Genomic DNA, 6483 nt, shown 5'->3' with positions numbered 1-6483 from the left:
GTGTAAGGGTTGCGCTCTCTATGAGAGCATGTTTATTTATAGGATGATATTTACATTCCGGTGTAATTTAGCACTGCGAGTTTTCCAGTTTGAAAAAAGAATAGGTCCAAAGGAATCTTCGTACTGTTGGATAAAAAATTACCTGATAGTAAATAAAGTGATTCAAATTATGATGTGTATGTAAGTTGTATAATTCGATGTATAATTTAAAAGTGTATAATTGTTAAAAATTTAAAATAAAAAATTTCAGTTTAAAAGAATATAATTCAAAAGTGCATAGTTGAAAAGTGTTTCTGTTATTGTGTACGAACATAAAGATAGAAATATTTTGGAAATTTCATACGCATGTGCATTTCTGAGTTTAGAGCGCTTTCAAACTTTCGGTCGGATGCTAAAGATCGTTCATCAACGTGCTAGAGGATATATTATCTGTTTAGCATATTCGTACATGAGTGTGTACGTTCGCTATGCTTTATGCGCGAGGGATGACTTACGTGCGAAGCAAAAAGAGAATAAAACCACGAAGTAGAGAAAAGAAATGTGAAGAATCTTCCCCACATCCGTTCCCCCCTCTCTCTCTCTCTCTCTCTCTCTCTCTCTCTCTCTCTCTCTCTCTCTCTCTCTCTCTCTCTCTCTCATGCACACATTCTTCGCATCACGGTCACAAATTTTACTCGGAGTAATTCTTCACAAAAGCTAAGGTTTATGTGAAGGACATTCGTTATAAAAGCCCTTGTGTATATCTAGTCTTTGTTTCAGCATTACAACAAACAAAAATAGGTGAGAGAGAGAGAGAGAGAGAGAGAGAGAGAGAGAGAGAGAGAGAGAGAGAGAGAGAGAAACGCGCATTTATTTTAGAGGATCTCGCTGGGGAAATTTTTCAGTCCAGATTAATGATGATGATGTTGGCTGCTGTTTTTTGCTCCGCTGTTGATGTTTGCTCTTTTTTGTATCCAGCATTCTACCATGCGACGAAGTTGCCATATTATATAATTAATGATTGTATGGTAATGGCCATCCCCATATTTCACAAAAGCTTCCCCTCGCGTTCTTTTTTTTTTCATACGCTTACGCCTTTCCGACAGAATGACAAAAAAAAAAGAAGCCTCCCTCCCTTCCTCCCTCCCTCTCTTCTCTCACTGTATGCGTGTGTATGTTTCGTTGAACTTTTTGCCAATGCTGTTAGTTTTTTAAAAATCAGTCTATTTATCTCTTGTTTGTTTGTCTTTTTTATATCCATGTACAAAACATTAGAGATGTATTGTTCAAATGTTATATATAATCCATATATATTTATTGATTTATATATATGCATATATATTATATATATATATAAACATACATATATTTTATATATATATATACATATATATATATATATATATATATATATATAGATAGATAGATAGATGGATATATATATAATAAATAAATATATATATATATATATATATATATATATATATATATATATATATATATATATATATATATATATATATATATATATATATATATATATATATATATATATATATATATATATATATATATATAGTATCTAAGATGTTAACGGAATGACCTAAAATAAGAATATGCTGTGATTACAAAATAAGAGGCTATAACCGAGGCTTAGTGAGAGGGAATAAAAGGGCTCGTGTTATCTTAATTACTTTGTGGACTTTCTGTTTTCAGTATTTTTAGTTTTTCATAACTAGTAGATAATGTTTAATGCTATGGATATACAGTCGAAGAGAATCCTGTTAGGGTCGCTCTTATTTTAAGAAAAGAGGTCCAAGGTCCTTACTTCTACATTCGTCCTCACATTGCGTCTAAACTTGCCGAAAAAGTTGACCCTTGATCCTTTTTAAAAACAACTTGAATCTAGACATTAACTTCCTGATAGCAATACTGTGCTTACAAGAAACAGGCAAGAATTTACGATGCTCTCTTCCATTCAACTAGTTAATCCAAGACAGCCTTAATGATGGCTTGAGTCAGTTTTGTTCAGATTTATGTGTTGGTATCTTCGTAGTTATCAGAGGAAATGCTGTTAATCTAATTCAGGTTTTTTTATTTATTTTTTTTCTTTTTCTTTTACGAACTTGGCAATGAATGGTTCCTGGTAGGTTATGAAGCGTTGGTGTACCAAACCTGCGTTCTAAGGGGTAATGTTGTGGGACCTTATTTGTTTAAAGTCTTTGCTAGCGATATGATTTTTGTTCTTGATTAGAAAATAATGTAGTATTCGGTTAAAGTTTCCACCACAAAAGAAGAAATGATGATCCTGCCCGAGGCTGAACTCCTAAATGATCGACCGATCTCGTACAATGTCTACACTCCATGGTCAGCTTTAGCTACTTAGTTAATGATATCTGTAGTTATTATAGATTTTGATACCAGGTTTTAACCATGATTTTATCGTTCGCAGTCATGAAAACCATCAAGTGTTGCCGAAAAGCTGGATATTGTTTGCATGTCTATCGATTGAAAATTTTTTTTGTCTCCAGCGACGATTATGATAAAGTTAAATGCTTGAAATCTACAACTGTAGGAGCGATATGGTCTCTTTTTTTTGTATGTCATCTGTTTCCCATGATAATTATCCTTCTGGCCAAAATTGCTCGAAGTATTGAATTACCCTTTCCCATCAGTGTTGGCCAGGAATTAGACTATTGTTGGAAGATAATCTGTTTGGCCATTTCTAATAAGCTCCATTTTAAAAGTGAACACCTACTATTATTGTGAAAAATCATCATCATCATTATCATCATGCTTCAAACTCCGCGTGACGCGAAGGGCTTTTGTATGAAAGGCACTATCTCCATCTGCCATTTATCATTTTATCTATATATATGACTCCAGTAATATTCCCCTTGGTATGATTTCTAGCTGTACCCTGTCATCTGACTTCTAACTCCTAAATTATTCAGGATAATACTTAAGCCTGTCATAGATTCTTTTAGCGAACCCCCGGTTTTTCGTTTTCAAGCGTAACTTGTCATCCAGTTCATCACAATGCTCATCCTGACTACTAGAAAAAAAAACAATACCTGGAGTGGTCGTTTTACACTTTAGAATTGTTTGTGACTTTTTAGTATGATTTGTATTGATGTCTTATATTACCCTTCTCTCTCTCTCTCTCTCTCTCTCTCTCTCTCTCTCTCTCTCTCTCTCTCTCTCTCTCTCTCTCTCTCTCTCTCTCTATTTAGGCCAATGTTCATTGAGACTATCTAGTTATCCATCCCATTAGCTGACATTTAAATGTATGTACATGATTAATTTTTCATCAATAAAAATGTTTTAATGTGGAAGGTGTTGGCTGCGGAAAATCAAACAAACAAACATAGCAGACGTGCCACATTCCAACCTGTAACTGCTGAATCGTGAATGATTCTCATATGCAGAAAAGCTTCGGCAGCCTCACAGTCATCTCATACCTCTACACAAAAGCTTCACCTTGTGCCGGTTGATCCTCTTTGACAAGGTCTAGACCTTGCTCCTTGACATGCACTGTCCCATATACCTCCATCATGTACGTACTTAACCACTTGCTATGTGATGGCCACGTGCCCTGTTCCCTATTTCTAAGATTTCCGAATTATACAACGTTTAGACCTTGGGGTTCGGGCTTTTTTTTCCCATCATATACCTTTTGGCTTGATAATGTTATTAATAAACTGACGCTAAGTCAAGACTATATAGTTACCAAAAGATACTGATTTTTTATGAATTTGTTGAGATTATATTTGATTTATGTTGTGCACTAAATCATTAACATCACAATCCATGTAAAATAATCCCCAAGGCGACACAGAAGTGAGACTGATATTTCTTATGAATGTGATGGTCAGATACCCCTTTGGCTGAGAGGCCTTGGTTCAGGCCAACCTATTCGTTGTTGTTCTTTCAGATTAAGTCAGCCTCTGCTGCTTCGGTCACTGCTCCTTGAACAGCACGCAAGATATCCTATTCCAACATGACCAAACACCTCAGTGTGTTTCGATCTGCTTTTGCTTTTAACAAGGAGGTTACGTTTCTAATCTTTGTCGTCTTCATGCGGAATGAATTACCTGAAACCAATTAACAGATGTTAATGACATTTTAAGATTTACTATTTCCCCGGGATATTTGATTGAACTATAGGTTCAATCCAAGTCTGGACCAGGAGCCAGACGTTTTATTTCTTTTTCTTTTTTTTTCTTTTTGGTGCCTCTGCTGTTATTAAAGCTGATGCGTATTTAAAGAAAACGACTAGTTCAAGTTGGCAGTGAAAGAAAACGTAAATACCTCTAGTGTTTGGATGTCTTTTCTAATGAGATTGATATCATCTGAAATGATGTGTAAATGGCGAAGAATATCTGGGCGACGGTCAAATATCTGATTTACCATGATTGTTTTACCTATGTCTCCAAATCTATTAGCCCTCCTTATTGCGCATACTTAGTCTCCAATGATTCCCCTCTTTTTTCAATAGATTTACACCTGACAACCAAACCTCATGTTGAAGTGTTGGCCTAACAAAACCTTGAGTTTCAGTTTTCGCTTTCATAGACACCTTTTATCACATGCTTTTGCAGAACACCCGTTGACTCATTTACTATGATCACGCCTTTTTTCTACCACCAAGTAAAATAATTACGTCTAAAAATGTTCATGAACACGCCTGGAATACATCTAAGAACCATCACCACTTCAATCTTCTATCCTTCAACCCCTTTATACGTTGTTTACAATTGTTCCCATAAACCTAAGCTTTTATTTTTGCTAACATCAATTTTCATCTTGACCGAATGATTGATTTGTAACACTGGCAGGATTCTGTAATTCTAAATTTTCATTTATAACCTCTCCTCTCATCCAAGAACCTTACAGCTACAGTACATTATTTACTACTCTCGCCCTAGTTTATTTATGGAAGCCCTCATTTGTAATTCATTTACTGTTTATAGTTTTTTAGAAATAACGTGGTCCTCCGTGTTGTAACTGTCATATACATGGCTATCAATAGTTTATACTTGAAAATTTCCTTAAAGTTTTCCTCTTTCTAGGTTCTTAGAGCAGCTTATTGCATTGTCTGGGAACTGTTTATTCACAGGCTATATTTCTAACGTAACTTAATATATATTTGTCATTCTCTTGCATGCATTTATGCCCTTTGAGGTATATTTTCTGAGAAAAGTCCTTTACATATGCACTTAGGTAATTAATATTAGCATTGTAGACTCATTAACTATATACGCTTTAACTATATTACTTAGATATTTCAAGGACGTCATTCACTACTGAGAAATTATTTTTTTCGAGAGAAATGGGCTGCTTCATAAGCTACGTAATTTTTTGGAATTGTATCCATCTTTCAGGATGTTCAATTAGCCCTTGATATACTACGGTGTTAAGAATTTTTGATAGAAAAAGTTTGATCCTTGAAGTTTGTGTTACTCTTGTTTTTCCTCATTGTCTGGGCAGCAGTGCTATTCTGGACTCTTATCATTTTATGGTTCAACATGAGAATTTGCCTTTGTTTCACTACCTCCCGTCAAAAATGGGTCAACAGCACTACATGTTTTATCGGCTTTATTTTTCCATAGACTTCCTCATGCCCATTTTAAAAATCTAGTTTTTATCTTCGAAGTCCTGGGAAAAAGAAGGTACCTTAGTTTCACCAGGCTGAGACTATTATACGAGTATATTGGTTCTACTCTTGTTATTAAAGACATCTGCTTATTTATTTGCAGGTTCTTTATTTTCACTTTCTGAGTTGGACTAATGTCTTTTTTTCTGTTAAGACATTTACAAACTGTCCTGGCTTACTAATGCTTGTCCCAACGTCTTTTGGTGTGTCAGTTACATTACCGTAATTATTTTCTAATTAAGTTACCTCGTTTATTATTTAAATTATTTCTCGTAATTGTGGAGTTTTTTCTCTACATCTTTCCGATTGATCACATCTTGCTTATGGTTAGTACTTATTTTGTTATCAAATCATATATTTTTTTAAAAATCCAGTTTCTTTCACAAACATCGGGCGGCGGTGACTAGCTTACACTCAGTCACAACATTTTAATTGTGTTGTATAATTGCTGTAACACATTTTAGAACATTTTGGCAATCGCAGTGTGTGTGTGTGTGTCGATCCGACTTGTGAATATTAGGATTAATAATAGAGTACGATTAATCCTGGTGAATACATTGAAGTGCTATCGAAACGACTTGACTGTACAATGAATTTTTATCCTTTAATTCACTCGCAAGAAACAGATAGCTATTTGCTAAACGCCAAACATCTGCTTGTGCCTATATTGGCTGTAAGACATATACCGTATAATTATGGTATTAGGCTTTCTAAAACTGATCGAAGTTGTTAAGCGAGCATCTTTTAAATAAAAAAAAAATCAGACTCAATAAACACAGCTAGTTTGCGTCATTTCTTTAAAATTACCGTCATACTCATTGGCATAGTTACCAAAAAACTAGCCAAAC

The sequence above is a fragment of the Macrobrachium rosenbergii genome, chromosome 2 (assembly GCF_040412425.1).
Source record: "Macrobrachium rosenbergii isolate ZJJX-2024 chromosome 2, ASM4041242v1, whole genome shotgun sequence".
NCBI classification, from domain to species: Eukaryota; Metazoa; Arthropoda; class Malacostraca; order Decapoda; family Palaemonidae; genus Macrobrachium; species Macrobrachium rosenbergii.
Note: the sequence above shows the minus strand (reverse complement) of the source record.